This window comes from Petaurus breviceps, unplaced genomic scaffold (assembly GCF_028583685.1).
Source record: "Petaurus breviceps papuanus isolate PSGF00001 unplaced genomic scaffold, PetGlider_PUasm1.0 90700, whole genome shotgun sequence".
NCBI lineage: Eukaryota > Metazoa > Chordata > Mammalia > Diprotodontia > Petauridae > Petaurus > Petaurus breviceps.
Genome location: NW_027187315.1, coordinates 7,063,068 through 7,083,687, shown reverse-complemented (window position 1 = coordinate 7,083,687; position 20,620 = coordinate 7,063,068). Strand labels below are relative to the sequence as shown.

Genomic DNA, 20,620 nt, shown 5'->3' with positions numbered 1-20,620 from the left:
TAAAGTGAATATGTTTTCATATTTCCTTTTTGTGTCCCAATGGACTGTTTCACACCTACCCCTTTGGGATATATGTAAACACCACTTTGGAGAAGAATAACATAATTGATAATGAGCTGACTTTATAGTCAAAGAAACCTGGATTCAAGTCCCACTTTCCACTCTTAAATGGATATGTGATCTGGGTATATCACTTCAAGAAATGCATGGGATATGGAGAAGTTAAGACTATTGAAGAAAAGCCATGGAAAAGAATTAAAGAGAGGTTTCTCACTGGGAGCTCTTTAAACCAATGGCACCACAGTCTTGGACCAAAAAGAAACCCTTAAAATAAATACAAGTTTTTTTTGGAAGTGGAAAACACTAGTTGTGAGGCAATCAGAAAGGACCTCATGAAAGAGCTAGCATTTAGGTTTAACCATGAAGTAAACCAGGGATTATAGGAGGTAGAAATGAGGCAGGAGAGTATTCTAAATATGTGTGACACAGTGAAAAGGATTAGAGACTAGAAATGGAATCTTGTGTGTTAAGAACAATAAGAACAATGATTTGGCTGAAACATAGAATGCATGGAAGGGAATAACAAGGCTGGAAAGATAGGTTGGAGCCAGGTTGTGAAAGGCTTTAAATTCCAAAAGAATTTGTTACATGTTGTCAATCAGTCTTTTTTTAAATGTAACATATTTTGAGTACTATTAATACTGTTGAAATATTATTTTCTTTTCAGTTCTTTGAGAATCCCTTATTTATCACTGTGGGTCTTCTTTTTACTGATGAAGAACTGTAGAATCACAGGATCCCAGAACTGAAAGGACACTGACAGGTTACTCAACTCTAATTCATATCTGAACACAAAGCCACTTTGTAATATGTCCACTAAATGACCATCCAGAGTCCACTTGATGATCTCTTTGGGAAGAGGAAATCAAATTAATTTTTATTATAAAGGGCAGAGAAAACCGAGATGGATCAATGCTAATTAGTTTAATTATCCTAACTCAGCTGGTACTAGTTAGGGCGTGTGTGTGTGTGTGTGTGTGTGTGTGTGTGTGTGATTGAGGATGGAGGATGTGGGATGCTAAACATTCTCATATCCTTTTCCACTCACTGACTCTCCCTTTCATCACTTTGTCTTAATGCAATCCCTGGGATCTATCTCCCCTCTTAGTGACAGTGGTCACTTAGGGTCTAGACAGAGGGCAGAAAAGAGGGAGAAGTTGGTCACCCAGTTGGAGCTGAGCATCAACTCATACTCAAACCCCAAGGACTGCTTTTGGTTCATTACCTCCTAGAAAGCTATTCTAGGCTTGAGTTTCAAGTACTTTTTGCCAGTCTTGTGACAAGTGACCCTTAGTTTCCCTTCCACCCCATTCCTTTTTCCACTGTCAACTCTCTCTATTTTCCCTCTGTTTTGTACATATATACAATATTTGTACACATATATAATTTATTGTTTTATACATGTGAACACAGGAAAAATAGCACAGTTTGGATTTATCAGCCTTTGAAATCATGTTTGATAGCTTTAAAATGAAAACAAAAATTTAGAACAACTATAGTTCTGTGAGATCCTGAGGGAGCTGAAACAGGATAAATGATCTACAATATATTTGGCTACTGACCTCTTCCACCTCCATCCCCTCCCCAAGAGAATGGGAAAAAAGAAAAGAAGATTGTGTTGCTGTCTCTTTTCCCAGCTCTCACTGATTAGCAGGGTTCATTTGGCCCAGCAACTCAACCACATTCAAATGGTTCCATCATTGGGCTTTGGAATCACTACAGAGGATTGGGCTATCTCAGCCTTTGCCATGTGCTTCCCATAATTCCTCATAAAAAGACTTTTGCTAGCACTGGCTTTGGATTTTCCACAAGCTCCCTTTAACCCCAAATGTAGAGGAACTAGGGAGTTTGAGCCATCATGCATCCAGCAGGTCTATCCTTCAAGTCTTTCTGTCCCTTGTGGGTGTGGCCAGATTTTACAATAAACTTGTAAAATAAGAGTTTCAGGTGGGAGGTTGGCCATTTTACAGGTGAGCAAAATGAGGTTTAGAAAAATGAATTGGCTTAACAAGTTCTAAGGGCAATTTCCATAAAAAGTTTTCTTTATTCCAAATTCTATCTTTTACATGCTGTGTTATAGATGTCTAATGTCCTTTCCAACGCTAATCCTATGATCATATACAAATGCATGTGTATACACACAATTATCCATGTGTACATGCATGTGCATATATGCATATACATATTTGTAAAATGTGCATATATCACCTTACCAGGTTTTTGTTAATTCTACATTAATTATGGAGAGCAGTAGGTAAAGCAGTGGATAAAATGCTGCATCTGGAATCAGGAAGACTTATCTTCCTGAGTTCCAAACTGGCCTCTGACAAATACTAGTATGTGATCCTGGGCAAGTCATTTAACCCTATTTGCCTCAGTTTCTTCATCTGTAAAATAAGCTGGAGAAGGAAATGGCAAATCATTCTAGTACCTTGGCCAAGAAAACCTCAAATGGGGTCAACAAAAAGTTTTACAAGACTGAAAACGACTCGACAACAACAATAAATTGATCATGGAAGGAAAGACACAAAAGAATATTCACTCAAAAATATTTTTGAGTGCACATTACATGTCAACAAATACTTATTAAGTGCCTACTATATGCCAGGCACTGTGGTAAGTCATGGGGATTCCAAGAAAAGTAAAAAACAGTCCTGCCCTCAAGGAACAGCCTAATGGGGAGACAGCATGCAAATGACTGTACAAATAAGTCACATAGAGGCTAAACTGGAGAAAATCTCAAGATCCTAGTAAAGTACTAGCATTAAATGGGCATGAGAGACAGTTCAAAACTTAAAATGGAACAAAAAATTTAATTTAATTTTTAAAAAGAAAGGAAGAAAAGAAGAAACATAAAAAGAAAAAAAAAAGGAGGAAGGGATGGGAATGGTTTCTCGAAGAAGGTAGGACTTTAGTTGAAACATGGAAGAAGAAAGCCAGAAGGTAGAGATGAGGGAGGAGGGAGTTTTACACATGGGACACAACCTGAGATGGAGTGTCTTGTATGAAGTTACTTGTATGTGTCATTGGATTGCAGAGAGTGTGGTAGAAGTTGTAAGAACAGTAGAGGGTAGACAAGAGTGAAAGATTATAAAGGGTTATAAGCTCAGCAGGATTTTATATTTTGCCCCGGAGGGAAAACAGGGTTCCTGCAGTTTATAGAATGATGCGGAGAGAGTGACAGACCTGTGCTTTAGGAAGACCAATGTGGCAGCTGAATGGAGGAGCATGAACTCAAGGTGGGATTTTTGTTGTTTTCTTTTTGGAATTCAGTTTCCCAGATGCAGGCTAAATTGTAAACCTCTGAAGAATTAAGCTCCTTTGAACCCTGATTATTCATAGTTGTGCTGAGTCAAGTAGGTTTGTGCTTTCTGACTCTGAGCCAATCAGGGGCCTAGTCTTTGTTATATATTCTGGGAGCTTGGCCTTTTGCTTTGGGGGTTTGTTCATGAAAAGAACCTTTTGATTCCCTGGACATTTGTTAAGAACCTTCCTTCTTCTCTTCTAGCTGCAGTACTCAGAGGTTTGTGCTCTCCCAGTCCCGTGGTATATGTAGATGGTTATGTTACTTTGTTTAGACATTAGGAGCCCTGGTTGTTGAATCTCTGTGCTAATTTCTCTGTTGCATTTTCTACTTATCTGTGATTAAAGTAAAATTGTTCACCCCTTTAAAAGTTGTCTTTCCTTTAGCAAAGCAGATTAAAGAACCTGTGCTAGGGTGCTTGCTAGTACAAGGAATGACCTGAGGCATGAAGACCAATCAGAAAGCTATTGCAGTTGCCTTGGTAATGAGGACTGCACCAGGGCAGTGGTAGATCAGAGGAAATAAGGCACCATATACAAGAGATACTACAAAGAAACTACACTGGAGGCTATTAGAAATGCAAATCATGAAGCAGAGCTTTAACCTCACAGAGTTTATGGTCCTCATCTTCCTCAACACAATTGAGTGAACACTAAAATGATTTAGGTTTTCGCTTGTACTGGATGGGCCTAATGGGAAAAAAAATCTGAAATGATTCTACTTTTAAAAATAGCATTTTATTGTTTTACAATTATATGTAAAGACAATTTTTAGCATTCCTTTTTACAAGATTTTTAATTCCAATTTTTCTCCCTCTCTCCCCTCTCCTCTTCCTAAAATTGCAAGCAATTTGATGTATGTTATATATGTAATGTATATGTAATATACACTATATGTGTATTATATGTATATATATATATATATATATACATATACAAATATATGGAATCAGGTAGAACGTTTTTTCCATGTTGTGAAAGAACAAAAAGATCAAAAGGGGAAAAAGCATGAAAAAAATAAAGTAAAAATAGTATGCTTTGATCTGCATTCAGAATCCACCAGTTCTTAATCTGGATATGGGTAGCATTTCTTATGAGTCTTTTGTAGTTGTCTTGGATCATTGCATTGCTGAGAAGAGCTGAATCATTCATAGATGAGCACCACACAATGTTGCTCTTACTATGTACAATGTTTTCCTGGCTCTGCTAATTTCACTTTGCGTTAGTTTTTTAGTTTGTACAAGTCTTTACAGGTTTTCCTGAAATCCTCCTCCTCTTCCTCATTTCTTATTATACAGTAGTATTCCATTACATTCATATACTACAGCTTGTTCAGCCATTTCCCAACTGATAGGCATCCCCTCAATTTCCAATATTTTGCCACCACAAAAAAGTTGCTATAAAGTCTTGTACAGTCCTTTACCCTTTTTTTAATGATCTTTAGTTGGATACAGATCTAGTAATGGTATTGCTGGATCAAAAGGTATTTTTATGACTCTTGTGACATAGTTACAAATTGTTCTTTAGAATTGTTGGATAAGTTCACAACTCTACCAACAATGCATTAGTGTCCCAGTTTTCCCACATCCTCTCCAACATTGATCATTTTCCTTCTCTGTCATATTAGCCAATCTGATAGATGTGAGGTGGTCCCTAAGAGTTGTTTTCATTTGAATTTCTTTAGTCAAAAGTGATTTAGAGCACTTTTTCATATGACTATAGATAGCATTGATTTCTTCATCTAAAAACTGCTTGTTAATATCCATTGACCATTTATCAATTGGGTAATGACTTATATTCTTATAATACTCAGTTCTCTTATAGTTAAGAAATGAGACCTTTATCAGAGAAAGTTGCTGTAAAGATTGTTTTCCAGATTTTTCTAATCTTGGTTGCTTTGGTTCTGTTTGTACAAAATCTTTTAAAATTTAATATAACTAAAATAATCTCTTTTATATTTTGTAACACTCTTGTTTTGTTATAAATTCTTCCCTTCTCCAAAAGTCTAATAGGTAGACTCTTGCTTTTCTGATTAGCTTATAGTATCAACCTTTATGTCAAAATCATGCATCCATTTTTATGGTATCTTGGTATTCAGTGTAAGATGTTGGTATGTAACTAATTTGTGCCATATTGTTTTCTAGTTTTTCCAGCAGTTTTTATCAAATAGTTCTTAATTGATGCTACTTTTGATTTATAAGTTTTAACTTGTAAGTCATCCTGCTGACAATTTGATAGTCCTGGCATCCATCTCTCTCTCTATCTGCTTCTCATCTACAAAGTGTCCCTAAAGTCTGGACACAACAACCACCTTCAGAAAATCAAGGAGAACATTTTCAATTTGCCTTATTGTTGACAGTACTTAAAATTGCTTTAAGAAAATCATTTTAGGGGGTGGAGCCAAGACGTAGGCTTAGAAGCAGGAACACTCCCTGTGCTCCCCCCATAACCACCTCAAATACCTATAAAAATAACTCTAAACAAATTTTACGGTTACAGAACCCACAAACTGACAGAGAGAAACAAATCTCCTGCTGAAGACAGCCCAGCAAGAGAACAGGAAGGGTTCATCACAACCTGCTGGGTACAGAGCCCAGCCTCACATGAGCCCATGGTTTTAGCCTCAGGGTGGCCCAACCAGCTGTGGCTAGAGGAACATCAGGAGAGGTGATCACCAGCAGCTGTGGCAGTTTTCAGAATTATCAACCCATAGATGCCAAAGACAAAGTGAGAGGTCACTGTATACTTTGGGAAGAGGGAGTCTGGGAGTGCAGACTGGCTTCTGCCCCCAGAGGGAAAAGCAGCTGAGGCAAGGTGGCCGTGGAGCCACTGCCACATGGCTGCTTCAGATTTCCTGGCCTACAGATTTTAGGGGTCCCAAGCAACCATTCTGAGGTGTAATCACTCTTGCTTTAACCTTCTTGGATCTGGATTGCCATCTAGTGTGGAGGTACTGGGGTGTGGGAATAGTGTGTCAGAGCCAGTGGAGGCTTCTGAGAGGGCATGCAAGCTCCAGCAGCTGCGAAAACCCCAGTAATTTGAGACAAATCTCTCCTCTCTGAAAGCAGAGTTCTACTGTGGCACAAAAGCTCAAAAGTCAAGTAATTGTGTGGCAATATGATCAAGCAAAGGAAACAAAGAAAGCAGAGCAACCCGACTCTAAGTTCCTTTTCTGGGGACAAAACGAATCAAAGCATGGAACAGGAGGAAGACAACAAAGTCAGAACTCCTGCACCAAAAGTTTCCAAGAAAAATATGAATTGGTTATAGGCCATATTGGAGCTTAAGAATGATTTTGAAAACCAAATAAGAGAAGTGGAGGAAAAATTGGGAAGAGAAATGAGAATGATGCAAGAAAATAATGAAAAGAGAGTCAACAACCTGACTGAAGAATATAACACTTTAAAAAACAGACTAAATCAAATGGCAAAAGAGGCTCAAAAAGCCAATGAGGAGAAAAATGCCTTAAAAAGCTGAATTTGCCAGATGGAAAAAAGAATCTCAAAAGCTCACTGAAGAGAATCATTCGTTCAGAATTAGATTGGAGCAAATGGAAGCTAGTGACTTTATGAGAAATCAATATACTATTAAACAGATCCAAAGAAAAGAAAAAAATCAAAGGCAATGTGAAATATCTCATTGAAAAAACCACTGACCTGGAAAATAGATCTAGAATAAATCATTTAAAAATTATTGGACTACCTGAAAGCCATGATCAAAAAAGGAACCTAGAAATCATCCTTCAGGAAATTCTCAAGGAAAATTGCCCTGATGTTTTGATACCAGAAAGAAAACTCCTAGGAATATTATAGCCAGGTTCCAGAATTCCCAGATCAAGGAGAGAATATTACAAGCATCCAGGAAGAAACAATTTGAATATTGTGGAAACACAATAAGGATAACTCAGGATCTGGCAGCTACTACCTGAGGGATCAAAAGGCTTGGGTTGTGATATTCCAGAGTTCAAAGGAGATGAGATTAAAACCAAGAATCACCTATCCAGCAAAACTGAGTATCATGTTTCAGAGGAAAATATGGTCATTCAGTGGAATAGAGGAATTTCAAGCATTCTTGATGAAAAAACCAGAGTTGAATAGAAAATTTGACATTCAGATACAAGAAGCAAGAGAAGCGTGAGAAAGTAAACAGGGAAAAGACATCATAAGGAACTTTACATTTCTACATGGAAAAATGATAATTGTAACTTATGAAACTTTTCTTGGTATGTAATAGTTGAAGGGAATATAAATATATGTATACCTATATATGTCTATGTAGGAGGGTATATGGGCTTATGAATACATATGTGAATGTGTGTATATATGTGTACAGGAATACATAGACAGAGGGCACAGGACCAATTTAATAGGAAGGGATGATACTTAAAAAGTGAAATTGAGAGGTGAGAGAGGAATATAATGAGAGGAGATGGGAGGGACAGAATGGGGTAAACTATCTCATATAGAAGAGTTAAGGGAAAACTGCTACAATGGAGGGGAAGAACAGGAAGGCAAAAGGGAATGGTTCAACCTTACTCTCACTGAATTTGGCTTAGGGAAGGAATGACATACACACTAAACAGGGTATCTCACCCTACAGGAGAGTAGGGGGGAAGGGGGGATGATGAAGGGGAGGGAAGGAAGGAGGGGAGAGAAATTGGAAGCACACACTTTGGAAAAGGGACAGGTTCAAAGTAGAGAATAGAATAAGTGGGGGTTGTGATAGGATGGAGGGAAATATAGTCAGTCTTTCACAATATATTCACTATGGAAATGTTTTGCATAGCTACACATGTACAGCCTACATTGAATTGCATATCTTCCCAGTAAAGGTGGGTGACAAGGGAGGAAGGGAAAGAATCTGCAATTAAAAATTTTAGAATCAAATGTTTAACATATGTGTGTGTTTTTATTTATATATAAAATTATTTTTTACATGCAACTGGGAAATAAGTTATATATAACTTATTTCCCAGTTGCATATATATAGGCACTGGGGCATAGAGATCCATCTCACCCTACTGGAAAGTCGGAGGGGGGATGAGGAAGGATATAGGAGAGACCAGATTGGGGGAGGGGATATTCAGTGGGATAGATGTTTTGGGGTGGTGCGTATGGGAAAGACAGGGAGAAAATTTGTAACTCAAAATCATGTGGAAATGAATGATGTAAACCTAAAATAAACATAAAATATAATTAAAAAAAAGAAAATCAGTTTAAAAGGAAAGATTAAGATTTAGCAACCACATTCTTGTTTTGGAGAAGCTTGTCCATTGAGGCTTTCCTGTTCTGATTGGCAACGGCTTCTCTTGTACCAATACTTCAGGAAAGTCTCCCTCTTTCCCTCATTAGACTATAAACTACTTGATGGAATGTTTTCTTTTTTATTTCTACCCTCAGAGACAAGTACAGTACTTAAAGCAAGTGCTTAGTAAATGCTTTTTCACTTACTCACTTATAGACAATTCTGTTGCAGGTTATAGGTATTTTGTTTCCCAGATAGAATGTGAGCCCCCTCTGAGAGCAGGAACTGTTTGATCTTTTTTTTTTAATTGCCAGCCTGATACACAGTAGTCATCTAAGAAATGCTTGTTGGTTTGTTGATTGATTTGATCTTTTTTTCTCTTGTATCTTAACTTAATATTTTAAGAATTTGAGGGAACAAAGATTATTTAAATGCATCTTTTTTTTCTGTGATAGAAACACACTCTGGTGACAGCTACTACATGCTACTTGAAGATAGAATTTAGTACATTTTAATTCAATAAATACACTTGCATTGGAGTGCACCAGAAATGCTATCCAACTTGTCTTCTGATTGAGCCAGTATGATGTGATCATAAGAAACAGCCATCTGAATTGAAATGATTGTATTACAGAATTGGAGGATGCTTTGGCATTTGCTACAAGGGGCACAGTACCAATGTTGTCTTAATGTACCAGCTACTTTCGCAGTCAAGAGAGAAGCTGAGGGATTTATTCTACTCTAGTTCAGGCATTAAATTATTTTCTGATGTTTTAAAAATGGCTATCTTATTTTTCTCTGTCTCTTCCATTTCTTTTGACATGAGAAAATCTTAACACAACTTGTTCATGATTTCTAACAAAGTTTTCAATTCATGTAGGTACCTAATGCAGTTAACTATGAAATTGCCTTGGCAAATTTGCTATCCTTAATAGATTCTACTTGGGATAGGGCCCTCATTGCCATGATTGGCATCTAGCAAACAAACCTCTGTTGACTGGTTTAGACTCAGAGTTATTGCATTGTCATGTGAAAGAACAACATCCATTCTTGTTTCCAGCCATTTTAAACATGTTATTTTGACCTGGATACTAAGAAAGATGCTAACTGCTTTAAAGTGCTGATACTAATCTGGAAACAGAATAAATTATGGGTGAAAGTTCAATGAATTTAAAAGAATGGATAAAGATTTTAAAAGCCAAATGTTCAGATTTCATTGCAATTTGGCAAAGCTATTTGTTCCTTCCCTTTTTGGAAGGGAAGTAATGGGTTTTTTCCTCCAATGCTAATTTTGGCAGTAAAGAATTAAATTTCATATCAAGAGTTAGTAAAAGAGAGGAAACAGTGGGTTTGTAAATATCAGTTATTCATATATGAATTCTTAAATCTTTTTTTTTCAAACTGATTTTCTTAAAGCAATTTTAAGTACTGTCAACATTCAGGGAAATTGATAATGTTCTCCTTGGTTTTCTGAAACAGATTGATTAGGAATTTATGGAAAAGTAATTTAGCCACAATAATCACTCTAGCTTTATTTAATTTTCTCTTTTTTCTGCTTCAATAAAGAAAATACCTACAACTCTATATGTGCTGGGAATAGAACATTTTCATTGCTGCATATACATTATAAACTAAACATTGTGTTCCCCTAGTCTTGAACTACTTGTCCCAACAAAGCCACCAAAGCTTAGTTACTGTTTTCAGTTGCAGTATTTCAAGTAAAAACAAAACACCAGGAAAAATAAGTAAATGTAAATGGTAGAAATGCGAAGTCAAATATTTATGTCTAGTATAGTAGTTTAGGGATTTAAAGTTTATTTAAAAATTTTTTTTTCTTATTAAAGAGTCAACCAGAGGTCTTAATCTCATGTAACCAACCAGAGGTCTTAATCTCATGTACATTTAACTCACTTAAGAGAAGGCTTGATTTTTAAGGAGACACCCAGGAGCAGACAGGAGGGGAGGGGGAATGGAACAATGTGAAAACACTATGACCATAGTGGTAGCTAGCCCTCAGGTGAAATGGTCTTTGGTTATTTGTTGCAAGAGGAAGGGAGGTCAATGTTGGCCTTTCAGAGGGGCTGGTCCTTAGTCTTTGTGCTCTGCTAAATTTAAAAATCTGCTTCTTTTCCTAATTGGTGTGGGAGACAACTGGGATCTCATATCTTTGAATGGGCAATGAATCAATTGCCCACAATGGGACCAGGACGAATCCAAATCCAAGGTAGTGAATGATCTGACATACCCATCCTAAGATAATGTGCACTTGAGGATGGCTTTGAGCAGTCCTCTTACTGGACAGTCACTGAACTAGCAAGGGCTGGGGGATTTATAGGGAGAGGCAGGGTCTCACTTAGGCATGACTGATTCTTTTCTTGTCTCTTATGTTCATAGGAAAGGAAATGTAAGAACTTGGCTATTGAGTACTGACTGAGGTTAGTATGGGGCAGTAGTATTTAATCTTTTATAAGACTTCATCATCACCCAGGGGAGAAAAAAGCAGCTGGTGCCTCCTCATGGAGTCCACCTCCCTCCTCTTTACGAAGAGCTTTGGTTCCAGATATTTAGATGTTGTTCTTTCTTTTCTCTTCTGTTATAATTACAATTTCTCTTCTGTTATGATTATAATTCTGGATAATTACATTATCCACTTTCCTCCCCATATATTTTTTCTATTTTGTTTTCATATATTTGTTTACATGTTGACAATCTGCTTGAGGGCAGAAACTGTCATCTTTTTTTTTATCCCAATCAAGCACTTAGCACAGTGCCTGAAACATATAAGCTCTTAATAAATGTTTATTGATTGATTGATTTGGAGTTTATTGTGAAGAGAAAAGCTGAGGCTGTTATTGCTTTGTTTTGTTTTTGTTTTTGTAAAAATCACTTACTAATACAATATTATACATGAAAGGCCTTTCATGAATTTTAAAATGACTAAGTCAGAGTTGAAGATAGAAGACTTTGTGTCATTCTTTGTTCATCCATTCATTCAACACATATTTATTATCTATCCAAGGTTAGGCACTAGAGGACAGATGAAATAGATTAGCTCCTGTTTCAAGGAGTTCACAATTTACCTTTGCAAATTCTATCCATTAAGGATTTTCTCTTTGAAATCTTACCCAATCACATCATCCCACAATAAATCCTACCAATTTTGTGAGTGCAATATGTGCACAATGTGTGTTTTTGAGGAATACTTCAGTCCTTGCTAAGCTGTAAAATGGAGAGTTAGTCTTCATATACCTTTTATGTTTTGTTTTGTGCTATGAGATAGACCAGCCTGAACTTTGAACAGAGATGTCTCAGTCATGGTAGAGACAACACTGAAGACTATTCACAGGTCCCTGCAAAACACTCTGTGAGCCACACTTTCTGAAAGCAAGGTCTTTAATTCCTTAATGGACACGTAGAGTTACTAGATCTTGTGGTCAGTTTACCAGATAGAACACTCTCCTCACACAGTTAGCCTTTCCCCTCCTCATTAGAACTTTGACAGCCACACTTACCTCACCTCCTTATTTCTCTTTTTCTTTAAGTCCTTATTGCTCAATATTTATTCTCTCCTTCCCCTTCCCAGTTCTTCCCTTCCATCTGATCTTTCAGTTGAGTCCTTTGCCATCTCCTTCTCCTCATTCGTCTCCAGCCATTCTGTTTGTTTTTGTTTGTTTTGTTTTTTGATGGGGAGAATGTAAGGTAATTGGGGTTAAGTGACTTGCCCAAGGTCACACAGGTAGTAGGTATCAAGTGTCAGAGACCACATTTGAACTCAGGTCCTCCTGACTCCAGGACTGGTGCTCTATTCACTGCGCCACCAATTGCCCCATCCTTTTATTTTCTTTATCTTTCTTGCCCTTCAACTATAGTAACTTTCCTTTTTCCTTTTCTAATTTCTCAAATCCTCCCAATTTTCCTCTACTCAAGTTCAACCGCTACCCTTTTTTGGATTTTCAAAATCTTTCAAATCTATTACTTGTTATCATTCCCATTTACCACCTAGGCTCTCCTGCAGTAGTTTTGACTTCTCATACTCTGTCCCTGTTGAACAATTTTGGATGGTTCTGGTCTGACAAAGTGGCTAGGCAGGGTAAAAAAAAGAGGTGAAAACTGGGTGATGCTATGAACAGAATCTACTAAAATAAAGATGTGGTTTTTTGAAGTTTAAATGAAGGATGAGAGCAGATTATAAAAATAGGTTTTAGTCTGATATAGGTCAATTAGATCAAAGATCAACCATTCAACTCACTCCAGTTTAGTAGTTTGTTTTGTTGGTAGTCAGAAAGGAGAGGTAGAACATGGGATAATACCACACCAAACTGCTTTTTTATAGAATCCCAAATAAATCCTTCCCTCCCTTTCTTTTTTTTTTGAACCTTCTCTTCATATGCTGTTGTTTTATTTACACTTTCTATGCTCCATCAAATCAGTTTCTTTCCCTGTTTTCATTTTTAAAACACACAAATGGTAAATTCAATTCAATTCTACATTCATTTGTTCATCTACTTTTGTTCATCTACATTTGTTTATCTACCTATTTTTTTTTTGTTTTAACACTTCTCAATCTATACCAACAAAAGGTTACTTCAGGAGGTCCTTAATCAGATCTGAGGAATAAAAGGTAGCTGTATACCTCTGCTTCTTTGGACTTACAACCATTTCTTATTACCTGGCATCCTCAACCTCTGATACCCCTTGATAAAATGATATTTCTTTTCTACATAAGAAGAATTCAAGAAAGGTCCAAGCTCAAGAAGAAAACTATACATAATGGAAGTTGGAGCTATGGTGTAACTTTGTCTTGGGAGTCCATGCTTTGAGACACCATGTAATAATTAGGATAATTCCTTAGCACATGAAAATACCCTATACACTAATTCTCAGATGGTTCTTCACCTATGCAGATCACATACATCTTTCAAAGCTTTATCTCAAATCCCATTACCTCTTGTGAAACATTATAAGCAATTCTAGGTCTCATCTTACTTATAGCACTAACAATATATACTATGGATTTGGGCATTAACCATATACTAACTTGTAACTTTTTGATAGTTTTGTTGTCTATGATATAAGATTACCTTGGTAACAACCTTGCCTACTTAGATAGGGCCTCTACTAGGTCTTTTTAATTTAGGTAAATTGAACATGGATTCTATTATATAGACTAAAGTCCTATTGAAACTTATTACTGTTAACATTATAAAGAAAAGAAAAGGGGACTCTAAACAAACTTTGGAGCTACAGAACCCACGAAATGACATAGAGAAGCTAACCTCCTGCTGAGGACAGCCTGGCAGACTGACAGGAATCAACAAGCCCAGTGCTCTGGGAGCTGACCCCAGCCCCACTACAAGGTTTTAGCCCCAGGGCAGGCCTGACCAACCACCAGCTGGAGGGACTCCAGATCACCAGCAGCTGTGGCAATCCACAAAGTGAGAGGTCAGTGCAGTGTAGAATTTGGGACCCAGTACTTGGGAGTGTGTTAGCTTTTGCCCCCAGGCCAAGAAGCTGCTGAGGGCTGCAGCGGCTGCTGCCACATGGCAGCTTCAGCTCCTGGCCTGCAGAGGATAGGGGGACAAAGAGACCAGTTTGAGAGGTGATCGTTCTTGCTTTAACCTGCTTGGATCTGGAATGCAGTCTAGGGTGGAGATCCTGGTGTGTGTGACCAACTTGCCAGAGCATGTGGAGGCTTCAGAGACAGTACCCAACTAATACCTCAGGCAGCTGAGAAAACCCCATTGTTTGCATAAAAACTCCTCTATATGGTGGCAGAGTCCTACTGTGGCAAAAAGCCCAGGGGTCAAGTGACTGATTGGTGACATGACCAGGCAAGGGAAGCAAACCAAGCAGAGAAATCCAACATTAGATTCCTATTTTGGGGACAAAAAAGATCAAAGCATAGAACAGGAGGAAGACAGTGAAGTCAGAACTCCTGCACCAAAAGCTTCCAAGAAAAATACAAGCTGGTTACAAGGTTAAAAAGCAGATAAGAGAAGTGGAGGAAAAATTGAGAAGAAAAATGGGAATGATGCAAGAAAATTATGAAATGAGAGTCAACAGCCTGACTGAGGAAAATAGCACCTTAAAAAACAGACTAACTCAAATGGCAAAAGAGGTTCAAAAAGGCAATGAGAAGAAGAATGCCTTAAAAAGCTGAATTTGCTAGATGGAAAAAGAATCTCAAAAGTTCACTGAGGAGGATCATTCCTTCAGAATTAGATTGGAGCAAATGGAAGTTAATGACTTTATGAAAAATCAAGATGCTGTTAAACAGATCCAAACAAATCAAAGAATAGAAGGCAATGTGAAATATCTTATTGGAAAAACCACTGACCTAGAAAACAGATCCAGAAGAGATAATTTAAAAATTATTTGACTACCTGAAATCCATGGTCAAAGAAAGAACCTAGAAATCATCCTCCAAGAAATTCTCAAGGAAAATTGCCCTGATGTTTTAGAACCAGAGGTCAAAATAGAGGTTGAAAGAATCCACTGATCACCCCCTGAAAAATCCCAAAAAGAAAACTCCTAGGAATATTATTTCCAGGTTCCGGAATTCCCAGATCAAGGAGAGAATATTAGAAGCAGCCAGGAAGAAACAATTTGAATATTGTGGAAACACAATAAGGATAACTCAGGATCTGGCAGCTACTACCTGAGGATCAAAAGGCTTGGGTTGTGATATTCCAGAGGTCAAAGGAGATGGGATTAAAACCAAGAATCACCTACCCAGCAAAACTAAGTATCATGTTTCAGAGGAAAATATGGTCATTCAGTGGAATAGAGGAATTTCAAGCATTCTTGATGAAAAAACCAGAGTTGAATAGAAAATTTGACATTCAGATACAAGAAGCAAGAGAAGCATGAGAAAGTAAACACGGAAAAGAAATCATAAGGGACTCATCAAAGTTGAACTATCAACATTCCTACATGGAAAAATGATAATTGTAACTGAGGAAACTTTTCTCAGTATGAAAATAGTTGAAGGGAATATATATATATATATATGTATGTATGTATGTATGCATATATATATCGGAGTGTATAAGAGTGTAAGAATACATATGTGAATGTGTGTATATATGTTTACAGGTATACATAGATAGAGGACACAGGACCAATTTAATATGAAGGAACGATACTTAAAAGGTGAAATCCAGAGGTGAGAGAGTAATATAATGAGAGGATATGGGGAGAGACAGAATGGGGTAAACTATCTCATATAGAAGAGGCAAGGGAAAATGGTCACAATGGAGGGGAAGAATAGGAAGGCAAAAGGGAATGGGTCAACCTTATTCTCATTGAATTTGACTCAGGGAGGGAATGACATACACACTAAATAGGATATCTCACCCTATAAGAGAGTAGGGAGGAAGGGAATGAGGCAGGGGTGATAGAAGGGAGGGCAGGCTGGGGGGAATCAAAGTTAGAAGCACCTACTTTTGAAAAGGGACGGGATCAAATTAGAGAATAGAACAAGTGGGAGGTGGGATAGGAGGGAGAGAAATATAGTCAGTCTTTTTCAATATATCTACTATGGTAATATTTTGCATTAGCTACACATGTACAACCTATACTGAATTGCTTATTTTCTCAGTAAGAGTGGGTGGCAAGGGAGGAAGGGAATGAATCTGGAATTCAAAGTTTTAAAATGAAATGTTTAAGAAAAAATATATATATACTATTATTAATACTATTTTACATGTAATTAGGAAATAAATTATACAGGCACTGGGGCATAGAGATCCACCTGCCCTACTGGAAAAGTCGAAGGGTGTATGGGAGAAGATATGGGAGAGAGTAGATTGGAAGAGGGGATATCCTGTGGGACTGCTATTTTAGTGTGGTGGTTAGGGGGAAAATAGGGAGAAAATTTGTAACTTAAAATCTGGTGGAAATGAATGATGTAAATCAGAAGTTAATAAAGCATTTGAAAAAAAACATTATAAAAAAATGTAAATTCACACGCTTTTGAGACCCTAACTGAGGGCACATTTAATTAATTCTTTTTAGTATCAAATTGTGAAGGCCTTTATTTTTCTTGTCTTGAATTGTTTTTATTGATATCTCTTATTTTTGCATCATCTTCATTTCTATTTTTTTTATTTTCAGTTCTGAATTTTCTTGTCGCCTCCCCCTCTCATTAAGAAAGCAAGAAAGATAATATCCACTACATATGAAGACCTGCCAAGCGTTTCCACATTAGCCATGTTGAGAGTGAAAAATGCAAGAAAAAATGAATAAAGTGAAAGAAAATATGCTTTAATTTTCACTCAGAGTGCATCAATTCTCTCTTAGGAGGTGAACAGCATTTTTCATTATGATTCCCTTGGAATTATTGTGGATCATTGTATTGATCAGAATAAATAAGTCTTTCACAGCTGATCATCCTTACAATATTGCTGTTACTGTGCATAATGTTCTAGTTTTGCTCCTTTTGGGCATTCTTACTTGAAGCAAGTAAGTGATATTGGAAAGAGAGCCTGGGTTTCATTCTTCGCTCTAAAATTTACTAGCTGCATGACCACTGGCAAGTCAATTTCTCTGTACTTTGATTTTGCCACCTATAAAATGAAGATAATACTTATATGACCTACTTCAAAGAATTGTTATGAGAATAATGCTTTATAAACCCTAAAGCACCATATAAATGTGAGTTACTGTCACTATTTATAAAATAACTCCACCACCATAGAATTTGTTGGATTTGGGGGGGGTTGGAATTGTATTAGAAGTCTTCCCTAACTTCTCTTAGTTCTATTGTTTTCCCCTTGTTAATTATGTCCTACTTATCCTTTATACCACTTATTTGCATATATTTGTTTGCATATTGACTCCCATGTAATCTCCTTGAGGGCAGAGACTGTCATCTTTTTTTTATCCCAATCAAGCACTTAGCCCTTAATAAATGTTTACTGATTGATTGATTTGGAGTTTATTGTGAAGAGAAAAGCGTAGGTTATTGCTTTGTTTTGCTTTTGTTTTTTTAAAAATCACTTACTAATACAGTATTGTACAAGAAAGGCCTTTCACTAATTTAAAAAATGACTAATTCAGAGTTGAAGATATAGGACTTTGCATCATTATTTGTTAATCCATTCATTCAACACATATTTATTAAGTATCTATCCAATGTTAGGCACTAGGGAACAGATGAAATAGATTAACTCCTGTTTTCAAGGAGTTCACAATTTATCTTTGCAAATTCTGTCCATTAAGGATTTTCTCTTTGAAATCTTGCCCAATCACATCATCCCACACTAAATTTAGTAGTAAAAGTGTTCTCCTCTGATTTCTTCTAACATTTATTATCTATATTATTTCTTTAGGCACTTAATCATATGAAATTGGTGAGTAGGAATTCAAGAATGCTAAGCAAGTGTTTTGAATATATTACCTCACATCTGTTGATAACCAGTTTCTTAGTCCTTCCTCTGCAGGTTTGACTAATAAGATAATCTTTTTGTGCATCACTGAAGGGGGAAAAACTTCTCTCTGCTAATCAACCACCCTTCACAATCTGTCTCCTCCCTACATTTCCAGCTTTCCTTTACATGTTACCTATTCTTGTTTCATCCCAGATATTTTCTTATCCTTGGTGTTCTGTTTCTGGGACCCCTACTGCCTTACCCTCTAAACCAGATGCAGAGGTCATGCTCTGGAGGATCTAAGGAAACAGTAACTCTCACCCTGGAACCAAGCTATCCCGATTGGAAACAACTCAGCCAGCCCCCACATCTCCAAAGGCCATTTTCTCACCATATTGCAGTAGGTATAACCCCTTTTCTCCTTTCTAGCTCTGTGATTAATGATCATATAGATCTTAACATTGTTTGTGAAACAAGGGTACAGATTGATCTAAAGCCCCACTCAAAGTCAATGTGACTTCCCAGACAATAAATTCCTAACCACCTCTCTCCTATATATAGTATCTCTTCCTTAGGTACTGAATAAAACTCCTTGGGGGCAGGGGTTCTCTCACTTTTGTATACCCAGTGCTTAGCACAATGCCTGGGCACATGGTAAGTGCTTCATACAGTTTATTCAATTATTGCCAAAATGGATTAACTAGCTTTTACTTAATGTTGTTCTCTTCCCAGGCATTCAAAGATTTGCACAATCCATCCTTCATGTTTGGAATGTATTTCCTTCTGCTTTTTGTCTATTGAAATTCCAGATCCTCCTTCAAAGCCTAGCTGTTTTGGACATATTGAGTTTAAGATATCTACTGGACATCCAGTTTGAAATGTCAAACAGACAACGTAGATGCAAGACTGAAGTTAATGAGGTTAAAGCTAGATAAATTGGACTGACAATCATTTGCAAAGAGATAATAATTGAATCCATGAACAGAGAAGATGCTTGAATCTTGGTGACCACCAAGTGAAATAGTATAGAAAGAGAAGAGAAAAGGGCCCAGGGCAGAGCATTGGGGGACTCTTATGATTAATAGGTTTGATGTGGACAAAGATCCAGCCAATGAGACTGGGAAGGATAAGAAAGGTAGGAGGGGAATGAGGAGGGAGTAGCAAGTGTTGTTTGAGATCATCCCATGACCCTATAGTGTCAGGAGACAGGAGGTATATATTAATACAGTGATTACCCTAATTTCTCTTCCTATTACATGAGAGTGGCAAGAAAGTAACCCTGGACTCCTCACTCTTCCTCACCTCACATGTCCAACTTGCTGCCAAATCTAGTTGCTTCTACCTTAACTACGTCTCTTGAATATGTCCCCTTCTCTCCACTGGAGAGAGCCACAACAGCCATAAACAGAGCCATGTAAAACACCCATAAAAACAGAGCCACGTAAAACAGAGCCATAAACAGACATAACTTTCATCTAGGCCTTAATTCATTACTTCTCCTCTGGACTATTGCCTCCTAACTAATCTCTGTCTCAGTTCTCTCCTGACTCTAACCCAGGCTCCAATTGGCTGTGAAGGCGATTATTCTAAAGTATAGATCTGATCATAGGATCTTCTTGCTTGATGAGTTTCAATGCCTCTCTTTTGTCTCCGAGATCAAACATAAAACCCTCTGTTTAGTTTTTAAAACTCTTAATAACCTGACCCTTTCTTTCCTTTTTAGACATTTAACACAGTCCCTCCACAAACTACAATCCAAAGACAACATTCTAGTTCTTTTCTCCTGGTCTTTGTGTTGGCTACTCTCCATGACTGGATGGCTCTGCTTTGTCACTTCCACAACTTGGTTTTCTTGGCTTCCTTCAATAATCAGCTCATAGCTCACTTTCTGCAGGGGACCTTTCCTTGTACCTCGACCTGCTGGAGTTTCTTCTCTCAAATTACCTTCTATTTACTCTGTATAATGGACCTAGTCATTTCTATGTTGTCTCTCCTATTACAATATATGCTCCTTGAAGTCTTTGTGCCTGGCAATATAACAAGAGCTTTAAAAATGCTTGTTGACTGACATTAGGAAAAAATAAATCAAGATTTACTGCTGATGCCACTATACTAAATAAACTGTTTTGTTTTTACTATCCCAGGAGGTCAAAATGGTATTGAAAGTTATGTTGACTCAGTTATCCCTTTTCCCAGCCCTGTTTACCAACCATAGGTGAGGTTCTGATGCAAAAAAAAGACACCAAATCTAGTTTTTATATCACCTACTCTTGTACTCCTATCTATAAAATGTCACTTTTATGCTACCTTGGAGAGGAACTGAGATTCAAGGGTCATACCTCATTTGCTAAGGTGAACCTATCTGGATTATCTTAAAGTTACCTATGAAAGCTGTCCCCACCTTGAAGCTATTCTTGATCTTCAGTGATCAGTTCCTCAATAGGTTGCTACCTTGACATACTAATAATAAATCCTTTAAATTTTCTTCATTCTGAGTTTTGCCTTGTTAATCAGAGTGAAAGCCCAAATGAAGAATTTTCCTTTCAACTGGAGTGAAAAGTCTAAGGAATTCTCAATTTTATACTAAGCCAAGCATATCATATCATATCTGGCTGTCATTGTTCAGTAATTTCAATTATGTC

General features: G+C 37.2%; 1 long non-coding RNA gene across 2 annotated transcripts in view; it reads left to right on the top strand.

The window, feature by feature from the left end:
- LOC138144435 (uncharacterized) overlaps positions 1 to 17,536 on the top strand; it is a 206,829-nt gene extending 189,293 nt beyond the window's left edge. For both annotated transcript variants that reach the window (XR_011163952.1, XR_011163953.1), the window contains exon 4: positions 16,723 to 17,536. This is a non-coding gene — a long non-coding RNA (uncharacterized lncRNA). The remainder of the gene's footprint in view (positions 1 to 16,722) is intronic.
- Positions 17,537 to 20,620: the final 3,084 nt, after the last annotated feature.